The following is a 25,890-nucleotide window of genomic DNA, read 5'->3' as shown; positions in this document are numbered from 1 at the left end:
CCTTGGAGGGCGTCGGGGAAGGAGGCTCGGGTCGGGTGAGGTTGGGTCGGTCTCCGATTCAAAACTACCTCATATAGGGGCTTGCCTATTGTAGAATATTATTCTACAATCAGTTGTAGAATAGACGCACCTTCTATATATATATATATATATATATATATATATATATATATATATATATATATATATATATATATATATATATATAGACCCAATCGGGCAGACCAAGTGGAACAACTCGGTGGCACCGAGATGCAGACTCATAAGCGGTTACTGCAACTCGGTGAGACCGAAGTGTTCAAATCGGTCGCACCGAGATTGAAACCTAGATCAACTTAATGAACTCGGTGTGACCGAAAGGAATGAATCGGTGAGACCGAGACACCTCAAGGGGTTTTGGAAGTTTAAGTCTATGACAAATCGGTGACTCTGAGTGCTCCTCACCCAGAGGGTTCAAATCTGACTTGATCAAACTTTGTGATGTAGCATGAATAGAGTTTGAGAAGAGAAATCATAGATAGCTAGAGAGAGTACTTAGGCATTCTTGTACATCCATTTGGCAAAAGAAAAGACCAAACAATCAAAACAACAAATGGATGTCCTTGAATGGAGAAAATTATGCAACCTACATGCTCACACAATAAGATAGCAAATGAAATATGTGGCAAAGCATGCACAAACCCTCTAGCATCCATCAAGCAATTGACGATGACTAGATCATCTATATATGAGTATATTGACTTAGGAGTCAAATGAGAACATTTGATTATAGGTCATACTCATCGTTTGAGCACAAGTGGGGTTACCACTTTTACATAAAGCATTGTTGTGTTCACATCGTTAGAGTTGCCTTAGCTCAATTCTTAGAGTAAAGCTCCCCCTAGATGTGATATCCCCTTTTAGAGGGATGAACTAACCTTGGGTTTTGTGGATGATGGCTTCATGTAGATGTTGAAGATGTGGATGCTCAATGTTGATGTAGATCATTTGGAGCAATCCATTAGAGTGAGTTACACTTTCAATACCTACATGGGTTAGTCCCACAAGGAGCAAACAAGGATATCCATAGACATAGAGTGAAGTACACACACATGATGATGTCCATGGAAGCATTAGGTTACATTGTCCCTTTACTTACTATCAAGAGGGTTTGTGACTCCTTGAACTAGTGCAAGATGTGGAAGTTGATTGCGCTTGTTCTTGCCAATATGAATATGAGTGAAGTATGTTGGCGGAGTTACCCTGAAGAACTCTCTAGTTCTTCTTCTTCAGGATCCACATCATCTTGATGGGAATCCTTGGGGTTGTAGATGTACTTGATGAAGTAGAACTTGAGGTGGACTTGGCAACCCACTTGACTAGCTAAGGCCTTTGGAGCTTCTTCAAATGCATCAATCTCCTCTTGAAGCCTGTCCTTGCCTTTTAGCATGTGGTCTTGTGGTGGAAGATCATCTTGAGCTTGTGTCCCCTTGAAGGAAGTATGATCATACTTCTCTTGTTGTGGAACAAAATTTGTCTTGTGATATTGATCTTCCTCCCACTCAACTCCATTGGCATTGAACTTTCGTTCAAAACTAACACCTTGATTCGTCCGATGCCTTCCTTGCTTGTGTACAGTTTACTCAAATTGCTTACTTCCGGCAAGGCTCTTGTAAACACCTTTCTCTATAATTCCCTGCAATAAGCTATTTTCTTGCTCAAGTATAACTTGGCTAAGAGAATCATTAGTGGAATCAAGATAACTACTAGAAGCAACAATATTGTATTTAGCATGATTATTGTTACTACTAGAAGAAGAATCTTTCTTACTCTTGTTGCTAGATTTTACTTGTGGCATGTAAGTAGACAAGAATAAACACTTGTCAATGTAAGAAGAACTTTTGTTCCAAAGATCATCATTGATGGCTTTTAAGAACCCACATTCTTGCTCTAGGTTGAGCTTCTCTAAGCGTAGCTTCTCATGAGTTTTTAAGAGTTCTCGATGATCTTCGAAAGTAGTTTCATGAGCTAAATTAAGAGTGTTTAGTTCTTTAGTTAGACGTTCAATCTCCTTCTTATCATTGTCATTCGTTTCATCTTGATTAGCATGATTAATAGCAATTTCATCATAGTTTTCATCACTAGCGTTGTCAACAAGTAAATCATCATCACCTAGCAAGTCATATTCATCACTATTGAAAACAAAATACTCGGGGTGTGATACCTTGGCACCTTTAGCCATGAAGCATCTTCCAATTCCTTCATTTGGTGAGTCAAATATGTCGTAGGAGTTGGTTGACACAAGTGCAAGACCGGCAACACCTTCATCTTGAGTATATTCGGTGTCGGAGTGATAATTTCTCTCGGAGTGGTAGTCGGAGTCGGAACCGGATACCCATTCACCAACATGAGCTTGATGTATTTGTTTCGTGTAGCTCGTGATGACTTGTCCTTCCTTTCAGAATCCTTGCTTCTCGTAGAGGTTCTTCGTTCATAACGATCATCTCTACTCCTTCTCTCTCTTGGAGGTGATTCTTCTCTTCCACTTCTTCTTTTAGGTGAGTCTTCTCTTCTTTTGTAGGGAGCCGTACACTCATTGGAGTAGTGTCCGGGTCTTCCACAATTGTAGCAATTTCGCTCATGACTAGAAGATGTTTTGTCATGGTAGGATCTTGACTTGGAGCTTCTCTCTTTGCTTCTACTCTTGTAGAATTTGTTGAACTTCTTCACCATTAAGCTCAATTCCTCATTGAAGACTTGTTTTTCAACTTGATGTTGCAGGAGCATCACATGAGGCTTTATATGCACCACTAGACTTGTTGTGAAGCTCTTATTTATCCTTGAGTGACATCTCATGAGCAACAATTCTTCCAATGACTTCCGTTGGCTTGAGATCCTTGTAGTTGGGCATCATTTGGATCAATGTGCACACGGTATCATATTTTCCATCCAAGGCTCTTAAGATCTTCTTGATGATGAATCTGTCAGCCATCTCTTCACTTCCTAAGCCGGCAATCTCATTTGTGATGAAAGCAATCCTAGAGTACATTTCAGCGACACCTTCATCATCCTTCATTTTGAACTTGTCAAGCTGACTTTGAAGCACATACAACTTGGATTCCTTGACGGACTCGGTACCTTCGTGCATATCAATCAAACTATCCCAAATTTCCTTTGCATTCTCAAGACGACTGATTTTGTTGAATTCTTCGGGGCACAATCCATTGAAGAGGATATCGCAAGCTTGAGCGTTGTATTGCAGCATCTTCAACTCTTCCACAGTTGCTTCACGATTTGGTTCTCTACCATCAAAGAATTTACCTTGCAAACCAATGCACACAATAGCCCAAACATCGTGGTTATGTCCAAGAATATGCATTTTCATCTTATGCTTCCAAGTAGCAAAATTAGTCCCATCAAAGTAAGGACCTCTACGGTGGTAATTTCCATCACTTGACGCCATACTCTCCTAGGTTGTGAAACCAAGGCTATGATCGCCAAAGCAATGGAAATCAAGGCAAATGGAGACCAAAGCTCTGATACCACTTGTAGGATCGAAAATATGTCTAGAGGGGGGTAATTAGACTACTTGACCAAATAAAAATCTAGCCTTTTCCCAATTTTAAGTCTTGGAAGATTTTAGCAACTTAGCACTAGTCAACCAAACAACCTACACATGCAATTCTAAGAATATAGCAGCGAAATGTAAATCGTTGCATATGAAGGTAAAAGGGGAGGAGTTTGGAGGGAGCACACGCAATGTAGACATGGAGATTTTTGGCGTGGTTCTGATAGGTGGTGCTATCGTACATCCACGTTGATGCAGACTTCAACCAAGGAAGGGTAACGGCTGCGCGAGTCCACGGAGGGCTCCACCCAGGAAGGGTCCACGAAGAAGCAACCTTGCCTATCCCACCACGGCCATCGCCCATGAAGGACTTGGCTCACTAGGGTCGATCTTCACAAAGTAGGCGATCTCCTTGCCCTTACAAAGTCCTTGGTTCAACTCCACAATCTCGACGAAGGCTCCCAAGTGACACCTACCAATCTAGGAGGCACCACTCTCCAAAAGGTAATAGATGGAGTGTTGATGATGAACTCCTTGCTCTCGTGCTTCAAATGATAGTATCCCCAACACTCAACTCTTTCTCACATATTTGGATATGGTGGAAAGATGATTTGAGTGGAAAGCAACTTGAGGAAGGCTAGAGATCAAGATTCTTGTGGTTGGATTGGAATGTCTTGGTCTCAACACATGAGTAGGTGGTTCTTTCTCAGAAAATGAGTAGTGGAAGTGTAGGCATGTTCTGATGGCTCTCACTCATATGGAGAAGGGGGTGGAGGGGTATATATAGCCTCCACACAAAATCTAACCGTTACACACAAATTCCCAAACTCGGTGGGACCGAATGGTTAAACTCGGTCAGACCGACTTGGTTCAAATTGTGAACGTTAGGCATTTCGATGGGACCGACAACATCAAGTCGGTGAGATCGATGCGCTAGGGTTAGGGCAAAACCTCATCTCTATGAGACCGATCACATGAACTCGGTGAGACCGATTTCAGTAATAAGCAAACAGAGACTTGGTCAGGAAAACTCGGTGGGACCGATTACTCATCTCGGTTAGACCGAAACGTTACAAAAAGGAAACAGAGAGTTTGCAATGCCAACTCAGTGGGGCTGATCGCTAACTTTGGTTAGACCGAACGTTATGATGGGAAACAAAGAGTTTGCATTCCCATCTCGGTGAGACCGAGATCCCTATCAGTGAGATTGAACTGATTAGGGTTTGTGGATCTGTCTATGTCAAGTGAACTCGATGGCGCCGAATAGATCAAATCGGTGGGGCCGAGTTTGACTTTAGCTTTAGGACATATGTGGAAATGAGAAAGTGGTTGAGAGATTTTGGAGCATATCACTAAGCATTTTGAGCAAGCAAGCCATTAAGGAACACCTCATCCCCTTTTAATATTATATGCTTTCCTATGGACTCAATGTGATCTTGGATCACTAAAATGAAAATGTAGATTCTTGAGCTTTTGCCATTGTGTGTCCTTAGCATTTTGAGGGGTTCACATCTGTTGTCCACGCCATACCAATCACTGAACTTTCTGAAACATTGATCTTGAAAGAATGTTAGTTCAATGCGATATATGTTGTTATGAATTACCAAAACCACCCAGGGATTAGTTGCACTTTCACCAAGACATATGATTATCATCATAAGAGAAAAATCAAGGATTAGTCATATGAAGGCTCATGCCTTGCATGCATCCAAATGGAGTTCCTACTCCATGTTTGAGGCATCAATGATGTTCAATTCACCTCTCAAACGGCAAAATACTTTCTCACCAAGTGGTTTGGTGAATATATCTGCCAATTGTTCATTGGTATGAACATGTTTGAGATTGATATCTCCCTTAGCAACATGATCTCGAATGAAATGATGTCGAACTTCAATATGCTTAGTTCGAGAATGTTGTACGGGATTATGACTAATGTTAATAGCACTTTCATTGTCACAAAGCAATGGAACATGTTTCACATATATCCCATAATCTTTAAGAGTTTGGGTCATCCAAAGTAATTGAGCACAACATGAACCGGCGGCAATGTATTCCGCCTCGGCGGTGGATAAGGATACCGAGTTTTGTTTCTTGGAGGACCAAGACACGAGAGATCTACCAAGAAATTGACAAGTACCGGAAGTGGACTTTCTATCAACCTTGTCACCGAAATAGTCCGAATCGGAGTAGCCAACAAGATCAAAATAAGACCTATTAGGATACCAAATGACAAAGTTTGGTGTGTGAATTAAGTAACTCACTATCCTTTTCACAGCCTTAAGATGACATTCTTTGGGGGCCGCTTGATATCGTGCACACATGCACACACTTAGCATAATATCGGGACGGGAGGCACATAGATATATCAATGAACCAATCATAGAGCGGTAAACCTTTTGGTCAACTGGTTCGCCATCCTTTATCAAGTCAAGATGTCCACTAGTAGGCATGGGGGTACTTATACCTTTGCATTCTTGCATGTTGAACTTTTTGAATAAGTCCTAGGTGTACTTTGTTTGAGAAACAAAGGTACCTTCCTTAGTTTGCTTGATTTTCAAACTAAGAAAGAACTTGAGTTCACTCATCATAGACATCTCAAACTTCTCCGACATTAGCCTTCCAAACTTTTCACTAAAATGAGGGTTAGTCGAACCAAATATTATATCATCCACAAAAATTTGGCACACAAATAATTCACCATTAACCCTTTTAGTAAAAAGTGTAGAATCAAATTTTCCAATCTCAAAGCCTTTTTCAATAAGGAACTTAGTTAAGCATTTATACCATGCTCTAGGAGCTTTTTTAATACCATAAAGAGCTTTGTGAAGTTTGTATACATGATTGGGTTTCTTGGGATTAACAAAGTCGGGAGGTTGTTTAACATAAAATTCCTCCTCAATTTCACCATCAAGAAAAGCACTTTTAATGTACATTTGATATAATGCGATATCATGGTGATTGGCATAAGCAAGTAAGATGCGAATGGATTCAAGTCTAGCAACGGGGGTTGTCGTGGAATTAACACATCAGATGTCCTCATGAAAGGACTTCGTCATGGAGCCATCACTACGGGTTAGCTTGAAGGGGTTAAACTGGAAAAGGGACACGGGAGTTTTATACTAGTTTGGCCCCTTCAATGAAGGTAAAAGCCTACGTATAGTTGTGATGGGATTGATTGGGTTTCGATGACCAGGGAGCAAATACACTTGCCTGAGTCTCGAGTTGTTGTCTGTTGTCCCTGAACCGCCGCCAGGTCGTCCCTTTATATACACAGGTTGACGCCCGGCCGGTCTACAGATTCCCGAGGCCGACTCGTACAAGTGTCCGGCTCGGTCTCTCCTTTCCTAACTTACAATACAAGTTACATACTCACAGCGGTTTACCACTATGGGCCCTAATCCGCCTTTGGGCTCCGGGCCTCTAGCTTCATTATTAAAGCGCCATCTTCTGGGTCTTCATGGGCTTTAATGTAGTCGAAGGTGAACCGGCCCCTCCTGGGCGGTTTACACTTAGTAGTTATATCCCCAACATTAGGCCCCAGATTGATTTGAACCTGTTCATGTCAATCCTTAATACTTAAAAAATTTCTGCGAGCAGCTCCTTACATTTCTCGTAAACCACCATGATGTCTTCTGCTGCAAATTTTGTTGAACCGCCGTCGTGACGTCATCCTCTGGACACAGCAATGGATCATCATGACGTCATCTCTATATAAAAGATTAAAAGATTCCCTTCATTTAATGGTATCCCCAAAATCGAGGCGACAGCTACACCCTCGTTCGCCGCTTCAGGCTCCTCGATCCTCGTGCCTGCCACTTATCCATTTTCCTTATAAATAGGCTCGGGGCCTTTTTCTTTCTAAATCGCTGAACTGAGTTTTCTGATGGTCCTAACACGGAACTTGGTGGGGTATCAATCCAGAAGAGGAAAGAAGTTGATTTCCCACATGCAGCACACCATAGTCCTCCCAAAGACTGGAACCAAACTTGGTTTTACTGTCAGAATACTGCCCCTGCTAGAGAGAATCCCTTGCCGGGTTACCGCCCCCACCGGCTTAGCAATGACCACCCTTTACCTCGACGATTAACTGCCAAAGAACGACAAACTTATGCACCTCAACTCGCCAAGCTCCGGGCTCTCTTGGCTAATGGTTTAACTGGTGTTGATCTTGTTTGCTGCTAGGTTAAATGGCACATCCTGCCCTTAAGTCGCCCCTTCGGATTAATGCATGAATATACCGGTGACGCCAAGGACCCTCAATGGTTTAACAAAATAGAAATGACTGAAGATGAAGTCACTGAATCGGTGAAAAAGATGTTGGACGAAACAATAACTGCATGCAGTCAAACCGGGCTGGCCCCCTTTTATACCGCCAACAAACCACCAACGGTAAAGATTTTAACTCTGTACTTTCTTTGATCCGCCTCCGCTTTAACCATATGCTAATACTCTGTTTCAATTTCACAGGCTACCAGTTCGTTCTGGAAAAGGAAAGCTCAAGACAAACCGGCTAGGGCTCCCCGTGTGAATACCAAAGCCACAAAAAGAGCTGCCAAGAAGAAAACCGCCGAGTTTTCTGATCCGCCAGAAGATATTGACGAGTCGGATCAAGAGGTAGAACTTGACTCCCTTGGTTTCTTTTTCATACACCTTACTGACATACTATTCCTAGGATGATGCGAAGGCCATCCATGTTGACCAATGTTGAGGTAATCTCTCTTTCCTCCGATTCAGATGTTGTGCCGGTTCAAAGATTTCGCCGTGCAGTTCGGAAAGTAAAATACTCTCACCCCCTTGCTTATTTGGATCCGCAATTTTCTTTAAAGACACAGCAAGTTGAAGGGCGTCGCACAATCCTGCATAGCGGCCAGCAAATCACTTCTTCCGGTTTACCGGACACGCCAACCCGAAAATGTCGTCCAGAGGTTACTTGTTCTCCTGAAAAACTTTATCCTTTAAAGGGTTTCTTCCGATGCCCACTCAATCCGTCTGATCCAAATTACCAGGCATCTTCCAATTCGTCTGGCGATTCATCAACCACTCAGCTGCCTCCCCTCAAGACCATTGCTGGGTAAGCATATTGCTTTTCGGTTTGTTTCTTCATGCATTGGTTTATCATACTATTCCTTACCTTTGAGGTTGTAGCGCCAAGGCCCGGTTGAGCAAGAAAGCTAAGACCAGCGGCCCTACTGACGATGTTGACCCAGAGAAGACCCCAGAAAATGCTGGTGAAAATCCTGATATTGTCATAGATGACTCTGCTCCGCAAGACCCAGTTACTGATGCTAATCCGCCGAAGGCTGATCCGGCTACACATGTCGATACATCAAGTCCACGTGCCACGCCTCTAAGTCCAGTTGTTGATCCGCGGAATTCAACTGCTGATCCGCCAAGCCCTGCAGTCAATCCGCCAAGCCCTGCTGCCAATCCGCCAAGCCCAGCCAAAGATGATGATGATGTTGTTGTTACTGGCACTGCTTATACCGCCCCAGGCAATCTAGTTGTTTTGTCAAAACATACTACCAAGGATGAATTTGCTTTTATGGGCAAGGGGAAGGGGAAGACCGACTTGTCAAGCTATGCTGATCTTTATGCTCAGGATCTTCATTCCGGATTCTTGATTCGCCTTTTCACAAGCCGGGATTATGAGGCCGGTTTGGTAAATCTGATGAAAGAATGCTATGAGGTAAACACTTTCAGTCTTATTCTGTACATTTACTGTATTGTATCCCCCAAGGGCCGGTTTACCTCTAGAAGATAAACCGGGACTTATAAAGATAAAGAACACTTGGACTTCATAGCCCCCAAGGGTCGGTTTGTCTTGCAAAGACAAACCGGGACTTCTATATTCCTTCATGTACTTTGTTAACCTTCCTTGTGTATTTTCTTGATCAAACACACATTAGCCCCCAAGTGCCAGGATTAAAACTTGTATTGATCCTTGGGACTTCAAACAATCAGTAGGAAATAAGCAATCCGCATTAGCCCCCAAGTGCCAAGTGTATAATTGGTTATATGCTTGGGACTTTTGATAAAATATTTACATGCTCCTCTGACTGTGGCAGGCTGATATAAATCATCAAAGCTCTCAAATTGCTGATCTTCAAGAGAATCTCAAATCCCAACAAGCAGAAACTTCCAAGGCCAAGGATAAGCTGAAAACCGCTTTAACCACCATGGAGCAACTCAAAGAGTGGTTCAAGACTGAGCGTGCCAACTGGGACATTGAAAAGACTGCATTGCTGAAGCGGGCTGAAGATGCCGAGTCGGCTCTTAAACCGGTGGCGGAAGAACTTACTGGGTTGAAGTGCCAAGTGAATGCCATGACCTCTGTAGTATTTGGTAAGTACTTTCGCCAAGGCTTCTTGAATGACCATCTTTGTAATTTGCCAGTTTAACATGAAATTCGTAAACCGCTGTAGGTGGCCGCATTGCTCATCTGGGCTCTGATATGCGGATGAAGCTGAAGGCAGCATATACTCTGATCGAACAGTTGTACACCGGTGCCCAACGGGTTATCTGCATAACCTCATACAACAATCCGGCCCCAACATTGATCAAGGACACTCTAGCAAGGTTATCCATGACGCCAGCGCATATAGAAGAGATGAAGCGATCCGCTGCTAGGGCTGGTGCTTTGTTGGCACTTACTCGAGCCAAAGCATGGATAGCTGACCTGGATCTGGTTGACATTGCCAAGGGCTTTCCTGGTGAACAAGAAGACGGGGCAGAGTTTGATAACGAAGCCCTCAAAAATGTGACAAGGGAGATGCATCCTCTGGCGAGTCAATTGACAGAAGAAGCGAACTTGACTATTCACCGGTCCTTCTATGATGCCAACAACAAACAGATTGAGACTGCCATGCCAGAAGTGCAAAATCTTATTCCGCCAATCCGTAAGCACACTTACGCCCCTGAAGTTGATCCGACTAAACTTATAAGTGAAGAGGCTGTCTTTCAGGCTTTAACATGGATTGACTGGACCACCATTGACTTCCAGCCACTGGATGGGGAGGAGGAGGCTGAACCGACGCCAGATGACCCATCAACTTCACGTCAACACGGTGATGAAGCTTGATCCGGCAATCTAATTGACGCTTCATAAACTTTGTTCGGTTGGAAGAAACAATCCCATATTTTGGGCCTTAAAGCGCCTTGTAATAGGCTAGTGAAAATACTTTGATCTGCTGCCATCGTGCACTGGGAGATACTTTGTTTGATCCACCATGACAATTTCAGTGTTGACTTATATGTCACAATATATTATGCAATCCCTATGTCTGCATAAAAAGAATTGTACTGGCGGTTTACCACCTAAAGGGTCATAATGCCCAAGATAAAGCCTGGCTAATAACCAAAGCAGAATAAATATGAAATAACTCATACCTGTGATATGAAATCACTTAGTTGGTTTACCAACTTTTATTGTAGTAAGGGTTGAAACCCAAATCTTTAACTGTTCTACCTCTCACCATGTAATGATGTTAAGTAATAAGCCATGCCGGATTACCATGAGCACCAGATGGATAAACTGGCAACATGTAGTTAAAGCCAGGCCGGGTTAATAAACACCGGCTTATAATTGGATGTGGTCTTACAACTTATAGTTGAAACCAAGCCGGGTTAACAAACACCGGGTTAATATAATGTCTGAAAAAATCATACGGGTTAAGAGACGCCGGTTTAACTCAAAACCTTATCAAAGGAGAGAAAAACTTCAAAAGCAAATAAAACTTGTAGTCGAGGCTTTTCAAGGGCTACCAGGCCCAAATTCGAGGCTTTTCACGGGCTGCCAGACCGCTGAGTTAAACCATTTGACAAATCCTTTGAAGATGGGCCTCCAACTAGCCAATCGCCGTTTTAACTTTGACAAGTTCAGGGTCTCAATGAGAGTAATTGTCAAATGTTCGGTGGGTCATGCCAGGATTACCTGGATAGGAGTGGCTTACTTGATGAAGGCAGGTTAACCCGGGGTTTTAGGTGAATACACCAGGCTTCCAAGCCGTGGGTCAGTACCCAGCTACAAGGGCCTTTCAAACTCCTTGGTATTTTACACAAGGAGCCCCCAAGTAACTTTGTGAGTTGTGCTCATGGGTGCCTATGTTTGAGCTGTGCATAGCATCCAGACTCTCTTTGGCCCCTTGGGTGTGAAGCTCCCAAGCTGTATTATGGCATGATAGTCGGTTTAGCAGGTAGTACTCCGCTTTGTCAGCTGAAGCCCCCATGTAACTCAAAGGACATTTTGAGAAAAAATAGCAGAGGCCCTGCTTATAGCAAGGATGCCGATTTATTATATTGATCATAATATATACATTGTTGAAATATGTACATTAGAAAAGCCTATGGCTCAAGTGTAGTAAGGCCGAAGGAGAGCTATGTTCCAGGGCTGCCGGGTCTCCTCCTCAGAACTGCGTGAGTCTTCTCGAACGTCAATGAGGTAGTATGATCCATTGTGCAGATTTTTGCTGACCACAAAGGGTCCTTCCCAAGGTGGAGATAACTTGTGCATATCGGTCTGATCCTGGATGAGCCGGAGCACTAAGTCGCCTTCTTGAAAGGTTCTTGTCTTAACCCGGCGGCTGTGATAATCCTGCAGGTCTTGTTGATAAACCGCCGATCGAGCCAAAGCCATGTCCCGTTTCTCATCTAACAGGTCCAGCGCCTCTTGACGTGCTTGCTCATTGTCCGCTTCAACATAATTAGCAACCCAGGGCGAGTCATGACGAATATCACTTGGGAGGACAGCCTCAGCCCCATAAACCATGAAGAAAGGTGTATAACCCGTGGATCGGTTTGGGGTGGTGTTTATACTCCATAACACAGATGGTAATTCTTCCACCCAACAACCCGGCGTCCGCTTCAAAGGAACCATAAGTCGGGGCTTGATACCCTTCAAGATTTCTTGATTCGCCCTCTCTGCTTGACCATTAGACTGGGGATGAGCCACAGACGCTACATCAAGCCGGATGTGCTCTCGTTGACAAAACTCCTCCATGTCGCCTTTAGAAAGGTTTGTGCCATTATCTGTGATGATGCTGTGTGGAAAACCAAAACGGAAAATGACCTTTTTGAGAAATTGAACTGTCGTGGCTGCATCACACTTGCTGACAGGCTTCGCTTCAACCCATTTAGTGAACTTGTCAACCGCCACCAACAGGTGGGTCTTCCTATCCTTGGAATGCTTAAAAGGTCCCACCATATCAAGCCCACACGTAGCAAACGTCCAAGTGATAGGAATCGTCCGTAGCTCTTGAGCCGGAACATGAGCTCGACGTGAAAATTTCTTACAAGCATCACACCGCTTTACCAGATCCTCCGCATCAGCATGAGCTGTCAACCAATAAAACCCATGACGAAAAGATTTAGCCACCAGGGACTTTGAACCGGAATGGTGACCACAATCCCCTTCATGGATTTCATGGAGAATCTACTGTCCTTCTTCAGGAGAAACACAATGTTGAAATACGCCTGAGACACTGCAACGGTGTAACTCGCCATTGTGAATAACCATGGACTTGGACCGCCGGACGGGCCCTGATCATACCGGAATAGATTAGAATTTTTGAACTCTTTCATAATGTGACAATCTTTCCAAAGATGTGTTGATGGGGCTTCCTTAGTCCCGTGCTTCGGGCAAGGCTGATTTAACAAACGAAAAGCTTTAGTCTCCTTGTTTGTGATGATGTCCTTTTGCACCGCCGTTCTTCTTTCCCTTCTCTGGTTTCTCTTCATCAGAATCGGGATCCTTGGTATTATCAGAATCAGCATATTTGACCAAGGCTGCCATAAGTGTTCCCATGTCATTGCAGTGGCGCTTGAGCCGTCCCAACTTCATCTTTAGTGACTTAAACCGGCAATTACGCTCCAGCGTTATGATCGCTTGGCCAGCATTAATCCGGTCCGACGAATGCAAAACTTCTGAAACCCGGCACACCCAATGAGTTGTCGACTCGTTCTCCCATTGAACACAGGCATCCAGATCCACAATGGACATAGGCTGTTTGCATGTATATTTGAAATTGGCTATAAGCCGGGCCTTCAATTGATCCCATGACTCGATGGAATTAGCCGGTAGGTTCTTCAACCAAGTACGAGCTGTCCCTTCCAACATCATCGTGAAATACTTTGCACAAGCCGCTTCATCCACATCCAGCATCTCCATTGCCATCTCATAACTCTTGACCCACGCCTCAGGCGGCTGATCAACGGTGTTATTTGGCACCTTACGCGGACCCTTGAAATCTTTAGGCAATCACACATTACGGAGAGCCAGAATGATACACGGCACTCCCAAGGAACTGAAGGCTAACCCGGTGCCGCGGTCTACTGACGCCGCAGGCTGAACCGGGACGGGTTGATAATGACCCGTATATTGTGCTGCCAAAGCGGCATCCCTTCATGCTCTGCCATTATCCACCACGTCTTGAGCATTTACCTCACCGCGCGCCGGATTGGGCCCTTGGAGGATATTGCGGCACCGCGCACTGCTAGACACTTCCGGTTCATCCATGTGCCTGCTATAACTTTTGCTCGGACGGGGAGTCGAATGAATTCTATCCCGGCTATAGGAATAGGCCTGGTACTGCACCACAGCGGTTTGAAGAAGGTCTCTAGCCTGCCGCGTTTCAATCGCTGCCAGTGAATCGCCCTCCATCGGAATAGCTGTCAGGCGAGATGCTGCAGCAATCATGTTATCCAAAGGGCTCGAAAAGTGACCCGGTGGTGTTGACACATATTGCGGCGGGTTATCCATTCGTCGAGGTGGTTCCATCGTCCGTGGTTGATCCGGCGCCGCCCTCGGCGCGTCGGTCCGGTTTGTAGCTACCGGATTACTCGGCCCAGCCCCTGGCGTATTGAAAAGATTTACTCCCTCAAAGACTGGTGGCATACATGATTGATACTTTCTCCGCATTACATCATTTGATGCATTCTGATCTAACATGAGCCGGTAATTCTGCGCCTGTATCTGCTGTGACTGGGCATCCAAAGCGACCCGTTCTTCAGCCATCCTAGCATCCTCAGTTGCCAGGTCCTCCTTAGCCTGTGTTATCTGGTCCTTCAGCTTCGCCATATTCGCATTATGCCGATCCTGCGTCTCCGGGGTAACTGCCGTGGTCAACAAGGTCGCCCAGGCATCCATCAAACCGGAGAGGACTTGAGCCGGTCAACGCACCGGGCTTCCTGCCGCAGCCGTTGATCCGGTATTCATTGCTGCTGTGGATAAAGATTGCAGAGTGGGCTGTGTTCCGGCCATGAAAACAGCAACCCGACTTGGCGGTTCAAGGAGGTCCGGAATACTGTTGCCATCGGAATGTCCTTCGAACACACCATCATGAACTTGGTACAGAGAATCGGTTTCACCAGTGGATGACTCACCGTCGGAATAAACAGCCGTCTCGCCTTCAGACACCGGTTCAGATCTTATCCCATGGACACATCCTACAAACGCATGCTTCATGGCGGGCTTAACCCGGGCAGGACTCGCACGCTGAGCCGTCTCGACGAGGTCGGTGTAGATGTCCGGCTCAGGGCCCGGTTCGCCGGTCTTGCCGATGAAGACATGAATTCTGCCAAAGGGGACCCGGTACCCGTACTCGATCGAGCCGACCTCGGGGCCCCATCTTTCGTTGTCAATGTAGAGTTTGCCGCGATGACTCTTGGTCATCCGGCCAACCACGTACCCCTTGAGTCCTTCAAAGCTACCCTTTAAGAACTCGAAACCATCATGCGATAGCCCCACGGTGGGCGCCAACTGTCGTGGAATTAACACGTCAGATGTCCTCATGAAAGGACTTAGTCGTGGAGCCATCGCTGCGGGTTAGCTTGAAGGGGTTAAACCAGACAAGGGACACCGGAGTTTTATACAAGTTTGGCCCCTTCAATGAAGGTAAAAGCCTACGTCTAGTTGTGATGGGATTGATTGGGTTTCGATGACCAGGGAGCAAATACGCTTGCCTGAGTCTCGAGTTGTTGTCCGTTGTCCCTGAACAACCGCTGGGTCGTCCCTTTATATACACAGGTTGACGTCCGGCCGGTCTACAGAGTCCCGAGGCCGACTCGTCCAAGTGTCCGGCTCGGTCTCTCCTTTCCTAACTTATAATACAAGTTACATACTCATGACGATTTACCACTATGGACCCTAATCCTCCTTTGGGCTCCGGGCCTCTAGCTTCATTATTAAAGCGCCATCTTCTGGGTCTTCATGGGCTTCAATGTAGTCGAAGGTGAACCGGCCCCTCCTGGTGGCAGTTTACACTTAGTAGTTATATCCCCAACAGGGGCATATGTCTCACCATAGTCCATACCTTCGACTTGAGTGTAGCCTTGAGCGACGAGACAAGCCTTGTTGTGTAGACCTTGTCCATCTTCATATTGCTTGTTCTGAAACACCCATTTGGTTCCAATGATATTGTGCTTCTCATCGGGCTTTTTAACCAATGTCCACACTTGGTTCCTCTCGAAATTGTGTAGCTCTTCATGCGTTCACCCAATCTGGATCATCAAGAGCATCTTCAACCATCATCGGTTCAATACTAGAAATGAATGAGTAATGTTCACAAAATTTAGCCAAACGAGTTTTAGAGCAAGTAATTCTCCCGGTTTGAATACTATCATAGATTTGTTCGATGGGATGATCTCCTGAGACTCTTGCTCGAACTCGTGAGAGCTTTTGTTTGGGTCAGGGTGGAACATCCTCTTCATTGTCTTGTTCTTCTTCTTGTCTTTCTTCGTTGTTGTTGGCATTGTTGTTCTCTCGTGGAGGTGGAGAGGGAGGTCGACGAGGTTCATCTTGTTGTACATCGTCGTTCCCATTGTCTTGATGCGTTCCACTTGTGGACGCCTCCAAGTCAACTTGTGGATCACCTTGGTGTGAAGTTGAGGCTTCCGCTTGGATAGACGAGGTACTCTCCTTCACCTCCGTTGGGCGAATCTTGTCAATAGACAATTCTTCTATAGCTTCCTAAGGATCTTTGTCACCCTTTGAGTTATCACCAAAAGTGACATACTTTCGAGGCTCGTCATTTTTAGAAAGCTCACGAAACATGTCCTTGTCTCCGGTCATGTGATCGGTACATCCACTATCAAGAACTCATTCCTTTCCTCCAGCAATGTAGCCATGAATGTTAGCCATAAGACCAAAGTGTCTCATAGACTCATCAAGATCATAGTCACTATCATCATCCTCATCATAGTATCCATGTTCAACATCAACTTGTGATAGATCGTTTCCTAGAGAGAGTGATTCATTAGTTTTGTGATCATGACAATGTGCATCTCTATGAATTCTAATGACTTCGGAAATGATGTTGCTAGTGATTCCAACATCTCCTTTGGAACGCATAAGGTCACGAAGCTCAAATAGACAATCACCAAACTTAGGATCATTAGGGCTCATCTTATTCAAAGCAATGGACTTGTGAAGAATCTTATCTTAGTTTTTCAAGGAATACTTCGGAAATCGTTCCTTAAGAAATCTCCACATAGTGTAAGCACATTCAAGCGTTGGAAAGCAAGAAATCAAATTTCTAGGTAATCCTCTAGTGATAAGATTGACAGTTTGAGATTGCGAATCATGTCAAGAGACTCGTCAGGGGTACGATGCAAGGGGTCGGCAAGGGGTGCACAAGGGGTAGTAATGTACTTGTTCAAGTGATATTCATTGAAAATCTCAAGCATCTCATTTTTCCAAGCATTGTAGAACTCTCCATCAAGCATAAGCACTCTATGTCTAATACTCCCAATAGGAGACTCATCCATCTTCCTCCAATGGTGTTTAAACCAAAGCAATGGAGACCAAAGCTTTGATACCAATTGAAAGGATCGAGAAGAGGTGTCTATAGGCGGGTGATTAGACCCACAACAAGTAAAGGTAGCAGTTTTTAAGTTTTTCAAGTTGAGGTTGGAAATTAGCACAATTTCAAACATTCACAATACAATTCAAGCAAGCATGGCAAGAGTATATGAGCAGCGGAAAGTAAAGCATGCAACTTGCAAGAAAGTAAAGGGATGGGATTGGAGTGTGCAAACACAATTGGAGACATGGAGATTTTTGGCATGGTTCCGATAGGTGGTGCTATCGTACATCCACGTTGGTGGAGACTTCAACCCACGAAGGCTAATGGTTACGCGAGTCCATGGCGGGCTCCACCCACGAAGAGTCCACAAATAATCAATCAACCTTGTCTATCCCACGATGGCCATCGCCCACGAAGGACTTGCCTCACTTGGGTAGATCTTCACGAAGTAGGCGATCTCCTTGCCCTTACAATCTCCTTGGTTCAACTCCACAATCTTGACGGAGACTCCCAAGTGACACCTAACCAATCTAGGAGACACCACTCTCCAAAAGGTAATAGATGGTGTGTTGATGATGAACTCCTTGCTCTTGTACTTCAAATGATAGTCTCCCCAACACTCAACTCCCTCTCACAGATTTGGATATGGTGGAAAGATGATTTGAGTGGAAAGAAACTTTGGGAAGGCTAGAGATGAAGATTCTCGTGGTTGGATTGGAATATCTTGGTCTCAACACATGAGTAGGTGGTTCTCTCTCAGAAAATGAGTAGTGGAAGTGTACGCACGTTCTGATGGCTCTCTCTCAAATGGAGAGGGGGTGGAGGGGTATTTATAGCCTCCACACAAAATCTAGCTATTACACACAATTTACCAAACTCGGTGGGACCGAATAGTGAAACTCAGTCAGACCGATATGGTTCAAAGTGTGAACGTGAGAGTTTCCGGTGAGACCGACAAGGTCAACTCGATGAGACCGATGTCCTAGGTTTAGGGCAAAACCTCATCTCGGTGAGACCGATTGCATGAACTCGATGGGACCGATTTCAACAATAAGCAAACAGAGACTTGGTTAAGCAAACTCGGTGGGACCGACTGCATATCTCGGTGAGACCAAAATAACTGCAATAGGTAACAGAGAGTTTGCACTGCAAACTCGGTGGGACCAATTGCTCATCTCGGTTAGACCAAAAAGTTACAAAGGGAAACATAGAGTTTGCAATCCCATCTCGGTGAGACCGAGATCCCTATCGATAAGACCGAGCTGATTAGGGTTTCTAGATATGGCTATGTCAAGTGAACTCGGTGGCGCCGGATTCATTTTTGACTTTAGGTTTAGGACATATGTGTAAATGAGAAAGTGGTTGAGGGCTTTTGGAGAATACCACTAAGCACTTTGAGCTAGGAAGTCATTAAGCAACACCTCATCCCCTTTTAATAGTATTGGCTTTCCTATGGACTCAATGTTATCTTGGATCACTAAAATGAAAATGTAGAGTCTTGAGCTTTTGCCAATGTTTGTCCTTAGCATCATGAAGGGGTTCCACATCCTCTTGTCCTTCCACTCCAATGTTGAACTCATCTAAAATATACTAGAGGAAAGTATTAGTCCAATAAGAGATATGTTGACATAAATTACCAAAATAACCTAGGGAGCACTTGTGCTTTCAGCTTCCTAATCACAAACCTCATCTCCTTGCAATTTAGATTATTTTCCATTTGCCTCTCGTTTTCATCTCCCCCATTTCCCAAAAATTGCTGTTTTATTTGCCTTATTTATAGTTTGCCTTTTTTTCTTGTTAGATCTGTTTGCAATCTTGCTTTCCTAATTTGTTAGTATGACTAGCGTGACTCCTCCTCCTTTGTCACCAGATTTTGAAGTTCTATACTTCATGCAGAAACAAGGAGAAAATTTGAAAGATGCTTGGTATGGGCTAATGGAATCCTATCACATTAGCAATCTAAAAGGGGATGCAAAGATCTTGCTTCGAAATTTTTATATAGGATTAGCTTTGCATAATAGACAACTTTTGGATTTTGCTGCTAAATGGAACTTTATTGAGCTTGATGCTAATACCGCTTATGAGATCCTAGAGGGGTTTTTGGGAATTCTGCGATTCAAAAGGGGGATTTATTTTACTCAAGAAGGGACTCAAAGTTTAGGCAAGTTGAGTGATTTGCATAAACATTTGGTTGAGTTACAAAAATATAATGAACCTCTTAAAAATATCAGTGGAAACCCCAATCGCATGAATACTTTGATCACTCTTTGCAACAAGCGCTTGGATATTTTAGATCTCAATATGGTATCTTTTATCGAAAATATTGGGAAGCGTAAAGAGCCTCCCGGGTTTGAAAAGGCCCTTGCAAAGGTCGCAAAAACTAAAGATGACAATACTTGAATCTATGCATTATGCCTAGCTAGGGGCGTAAAATGATAGCGATTGTTGGGAGGCCACCCAATAAATAAAATTTGTTTTTAACCTTTTCTTTCTGTTTTTGAGTGTTTGCACAATTTTTCTACTTTTATCATCGTGTTTTTATGTTTTAATTAGTTATTGTGCCAAGTTAAGCCATTGGGATCATGTTGGGTGATAGTTGATTTGATCTTCTTGAAAAACAGAAACTTTTGCGCCAAGTCGCAGAATTTTCGAAAATCGCATAAATGAGCTTTTGCTCTGAATTATTTACACATGATTGATATAAAAATTTCCAATGTTTTCCTAATTTTTCAGAATTTTTGGAGTTACAGAAGTATACGAAGTATTCAGATTGCTACAGACTTTTCTGTTTTTGACAGATTCTGTTTTCTTTGTGTTGTGTGCTTATTTTGATAAATCTATGGGTTGTATCGGGGGGGGGGGTATGAGCCATAGTAAAGTTAGAATACAGTAGATATAATGAAAAAAGTAAAATATGAATAGGTTTGCAACAATACTTATAGTAGTGATTTGCTTTATTATACTAACATTTCTCACGAAGGTGTTGTTAAGTTTTGTGTTATTGAAGTTTTCAAGTTTTGGGTGAGATCACGATGGATGGAGGAATAAGGAGTAAGAAGAGCCTAAGATTGGGGATTCCCCATGGCACCCCAAGATAATATTCAAGGAGAAACAAGCAACTAAGCTTGGGGATGCCCCGAGTGGCATCCCCTCTTTCTTCTAACGACCATCGGTATTTTACTTCGAGCTATATTTTTATTCGTCAGAAATCATGAGTTTTGCTTGGAGCGTCTTGTCTTATATGTGTCTTTGCTTGTTTTGCTTTTTAGTTTGTCACAAGTATCCTTGTTGTACACACCTATTTGAGAGAGACAAAATTATGCTATGATTTGTTAGAATTGCTCTTAATGCTATACTTCAATTTTTTTGAGCTATGGAATTGCTCTAGTGCTTCACTTATATCTATTTGAGCATAGTGTGATTTAATATATTTTTGAAGAAATTTTCTCATGCTTCACTTAGATTTATTTTAAAGTTAGTAATTTTTTAGAAATTCTCTCATGCTTCACTTACATTATTTTGAGAGACGAAAATCTTTATGCTCATGTTCTTCACTTAGATTTGTTTGAGCTTGTCAAAGCAATTGCAACATATGAAACTAGTCCCAAAGTGATAGATATTCAAGAGGGATATAATATAAACTTTCATGAAGATCATTGGACAGATTAAACTTGATTCTTTGTAATATTTTTGAGATATGATGATAGTGATATGTGAGTCATGTTGGTGAGTAATTATGCTTTAGTAAGAATATTGGTGTTAAGGCTTGTGATTCTCTATGCAAGCACAAAAGTCAATAGTTATGCACTGAAATTACATCCTACTTGTGGTGCATTATTTGGTGTTAGTTATGCTTAATGCTCGCTTATGTGATTTGTTGTTTCTTGGTTGGTTGCTTCTCAATCCTTTTCTAGCCTCCACTTGTACTAAGTAGAAATAATACTTGTGCATCCAAAATGTTTAAACCCAGTTTTGCCATATGAGTCCACCATACCTACCTATATGTGGTATCCTCGTGCCGTTCTAAGCTTATTTGTATGTGTCGTCTCTAATTTCAAAATAATTTCCTTTTTGTGTGCTCGTACCGCTCATGAAGCGGCAGGGGGTGGCCAATATTTTCCATGCTAGATATGTTATTCTCAAGATGAGTGTTTATTCAATTCTCATTGCACGAGAGTACGACAGTAATAGGGATGCCCAGTCCTGGAATGATGAAAAAGAAAATTTACTTTATGTTGTCAAATAATAAATTCCTTGGTAAGTATTGGTATGGAGGCACCTGTGGATATGGCTAGCCATCGATTGGTAAAAAATGGTGGAAAAAGTAATAAACTTTATTCTCTGTTTGGGAACCACATATGATATATCTAGCATGGAAAGTGTTGGGAATTACTTGTTCCATGTTGTTATATTATCATTCTGGGATGCTTTACAATCATTTTATAGCAACTTTATATCATTTTTTGGGACTAACCTATTGACATAGTGCCCAGTGCCAGTTGTTGTTTTTTACTTTGCAGAATATCAATACCAAACGGAGTCCAAACGCAACAAAACTTTTTGGGGATTTTTTGGACCAGAAGACACAATATGGGCCAAAGAAGTACCATAGTGGAGGACCTAGGGGAGCACAACCCCCCAGGGCGCGCCCAGGAGCCCAGCCGCGCCCTGGTGGGTTGTGCCTACCTCGGTGGCCTCCCGCACCGCCTCTTCGCTCTATAAATACCCCAATATTCTAGAAACCCTAGGGTAGCCGACTAAAAACAATTCCAGCCGCCGCAAGTTCCAAAACCACGAGATCCAATCACTACAGCAGGATGCTGCTAGCGCAACAATACGATCAGAGACCGTTTGACGAAACTGTGTGTGATGCATTAATAGCAAACGGGGATGTAAATAAATCATCAAAAAAGATGCAAAATGTTTGCGATAGCAGAGACATCAAACACGGTTCAGATTTTACTTACTCGTGTTATGCGGGGCATACGGTTGATCCAAAAGAACTATTTGCGATGAGGCAGAACAACAGAAACAGACAGCCATATCAATGTGTGTGTAATATACGGCATACAGTTCACTCCGATGAACAAGGTGCTATTAGGGAATGCAACAGAAAGGGTCAGCCAGATCAAGGCGTGTGTGATATACAGCATACAATTCACTCGGACGAACTGTTTCCAATTAGGGAAGAGAACAGAAATGGTTCAACTTAACAAGGTGTGTGTGATATGCGGCATACAATTCACATGGATGAACTGTTTGCGATGAGCCAAAAGCAAACAATCGATTCGTGTAAACAAGATGTGTGTGATATGCAGCAAACAACAAACTCGGATGAACTATTTGTGATGAGAAATTATAACACAGACGGTTACTATAGTTAGTTTGTGTGTGATTCTGTTCGTACAAAAAACTTTGAAAAATGCAAACTATTTGCTTGCGGTGGCTAAGAGTATCGCACACGATGTGTCTGCAAGTACTCATGTACGATGATTAGTAAGTTACACATATGTTTCCTTATGTTAATACGTGTGTGATAAATAACACGTGGCACCACATACGATATTCGGGTTGTGTGTGTGCTCCACTTAGTCTTCCCGCACTCCAGCGAATGCTTCCCGCGCTCCACATAGGTGAATTGTAAAATCCATGCCTCTTCCCTCATCGATTTCCTGCCACCAGCTAAGGGCTTGCTGCCTATAACCTAGGGGGCAACGCACCATTGTGACACTCTGCGCAGATCTAGTCCTCGCCCATCTACCATTAGTAATCCAAGCATGCCAGGCAACGACCAAAGCTTCGACATCGACCCCTACCTGCGTTACATCTTCGGTGAGGAGAACGAGCCGGAGTAGCTCGGGGGGCAAGAGCTTCATCGGCCGGTGCAGTCACCATGGCCCATCGGCAGTGATATCGGCATGACAGGTCATGGGTGCACGGTCGACATACTACAGAGGAGGTGTGATGAGAAGTTTGCCATCCACCATGCAAAAGATCCAAAGATGCTCAGCAGCATGATCGACGACCCACCCAAAGAGCCGCCGTCGCCAGTGCTCATCGAGAACCTGATGCCCCGCAAGCAATGGGCAGAGGACCTCTGCGATTCAGTCAAGACACAGGCAGCCTACGACTTCATCATTGCCCATGGTGGCCGTGTCAACCTCGATCCCGATGATGTGGTGTCCAGGCTCGAGCGCATCCTTGGCAGAGTTGGCATCCCCGATGAGGTAGAACGTCGCCAACGTGATATCTTGAGGATGCAGGTGATGGACGGAATTTTCTACCAGGCCAGAGACATGGAAATGGAGTGGTTCCGCGGAGATATCATGCGCGTGATTGCACGTTGTCAAGCTCTTCTGGAAGAGGCCCATCAGCCCCAAGAGCCAGTGCCAGCAACTCCGTAGGGGAAGGCGGGTCAGGACACTTGGAATGAACGGCCACAAGGGTGCTATGCTGATCATGGAGTCCGATAAGACCATGGTCGGAAGGTCGCCAACTCAGCCTTTTAGCCTATATTTTATTATAATTGTATGCATATGTAGGTCGTGAGTGTTTTGGGCCTTGCCGCATGTGGAATTTTAAATTATCCTAAATATGTAAGACAATTATTAACCGTTGCCATTGTAAATTTGCCTCAACGGCGAGCAGAGCGTGCGCAGGGACACCGGCGAAGCATGCCGCGGCCGCCTCAATGGCGAGCAAAACGCATGGACGGATGCGAGCAAAGAGCGCCGCGGCCGCCTCAACAAGAAGCAGAGCGCGCCGCGGCCACCTCAATGGCGAGAAACCACACGGTCAACCTTCTGGCACCCCGTGGGAGGTGTGACGGTGCATCCATAGGATACGATGATGATATCTTGACCGTGTGTGATAGTGGGCAAACATGTACATGTACATCCAAGAATACGGCTCCGCATTTCGGGCTTCTGATGCGTGGCATATGGTTGATCCAAAAGAACTATTTGCAATGAGCCAGAAAACAACATAAACGGGCTTTGTAGGCCCAGAACCATCAATAAATTTTGACCTTGTTTCTTGTCACATTGCAGATTACAACGCAATAAGTAATTGCAAATCTGTTCACACCTATCAAACTAATATGTGTTCACACTTAGCACCGGGCTATAAAAACTACCCACTCGAAAATTACTTCATAGTTCCTCTCCTCATCACCCACAAAACTGGTCTTTCCTATCAAGTCATTCTGCCATGACCAATAGGAGGAGTTTTGGGTGGACATATAACCAGGCAGCAAAGACCAAGGCCGCGGAAGCACTAGAGAGGTCCCGCCACGAAGCGGCAGCCCCAACAGAGATGTCCTGGCGCGCCGCGGAGCCCTCGATCGAGCTCTCACGGGCATGCGAGGTCTCTCACAAGCGCACTCGCCGCATCGGCGATCGCGATGAGCTGGCGTTGCTGAAGTCCTTAGCCGGCGACGGCGACATTCTCGCTGGCCTCATTAAGAGTAGGAGATGGTCAACGACTGTATGAAGCCACTCGAGATCAGTGATGCATCAGTTGACAAGGAAATCGGCCTCATCGAGCAACTCATGGGTGACAATGCAAAGCTCCTCAAGGCGCTCGCCGAGAAGGAGGAGGAGGCTGCCGGCTGGAAGATTCTGCAAGAGCAGAGCAGTGCCTCGGGGATGACGCTGGCAGCGCAGGAACTGATGGGTGACCTGAGGAAGCTCCGGATCGAGCGCAAGCAGGAGGTGGAGGAATCTGTGGCTACTTTCAAGCAAAGTCATGAGGAATTGAAGAAGGAGCTGGAGGATGTCGCCGCCTGGTGATCCATCGACAATTAGAGACAGTAGTGATCCAGATCGTTGTCTACAATTTCCTTCTTCTCTTGCCCCCGTGTCTTCTGGGCTTTTCCGCATGTGGCATTTTAAATTATTCAAAATATGTAAGACAATTATTATTCACGCCATTGTAAATTTGTCGTCGTATTATCCGTTGCCATTTTATTTGTGGTCAGATTATCCGTTGCCCTATGTGGCAATTTCAATTAGGCTGGAATACGAGTTGAAAACACGAACAAAGCAAATGCTGCCATGGGATCACAATAATACACCCTCCGTCCAGGTGCTTTAATTAACCGCTTGTTAAACAGCGGCTCAGCCGCCATTAATGGAGAAGTTGTGAGCGAGGCGGGCGACTGGTGGATGGAGGTCAAAGAGATCGGTTCCTGGTGAGCATGGGCGGCCTTGCTGCTCGCATGTGTCTCGTCAAGCCTTTGAGGTGGACAGGATGCATGCGTCCCGTCGAGCCTATGCGGCGGACTGCTCGCACGGGTCCCATCGAGTCTGCACGACGGATTTCTCGTGCTCGTCCCATCTAATCAAATAGCTTCACGCACGCCACCGAGTATGGTTAAATTTTGGTATAGGTAGTGGCCACACTTAAAATGGTTACGAGAACACACGGTTCATATTATACAACCGTTTGCGATACTAACGTGTCAGCTATTTGTTTCAGAAGGACTTCATTGGCTATTAATGTTTGCGCCTTGTCTCAAACTGGACGATTTTTTTACCACAACAGATA

At 44.3% G+C, this 25,890-nt stretch overlaps 1 pseudogene; it reads left to right on the top strand.

Annotated features, from left to right (window-relative positions):
• LOC119360792 overlaps positions 1 to 24,183 on the top strand; it is a 25,136-nt pseudogene extending 953 nt beyond the window's left edge.
• Positions 24,184 to 25,890: the final 1,707 nt, after the last annotated feature.

This window comes from Triticum dicoccoides, chromosome 2B (genome assembly GCF_002162155.2).
Source record: "Triticum dicoccoides isolate Atlit2015 ecotype Zavitan chromosome 2B, WEW_v2.0, whole genome shotgun sequence".
Lineage (NCBI taxonomy): Eukaryota > Viridiplantae > Streptophyta > Magnoliopsida > Poales > Poaceae > Triticum > Triticum dicoccoides.
This window is presented reverse-complemented; position numbering and strand designations above follow the sequence as displayed.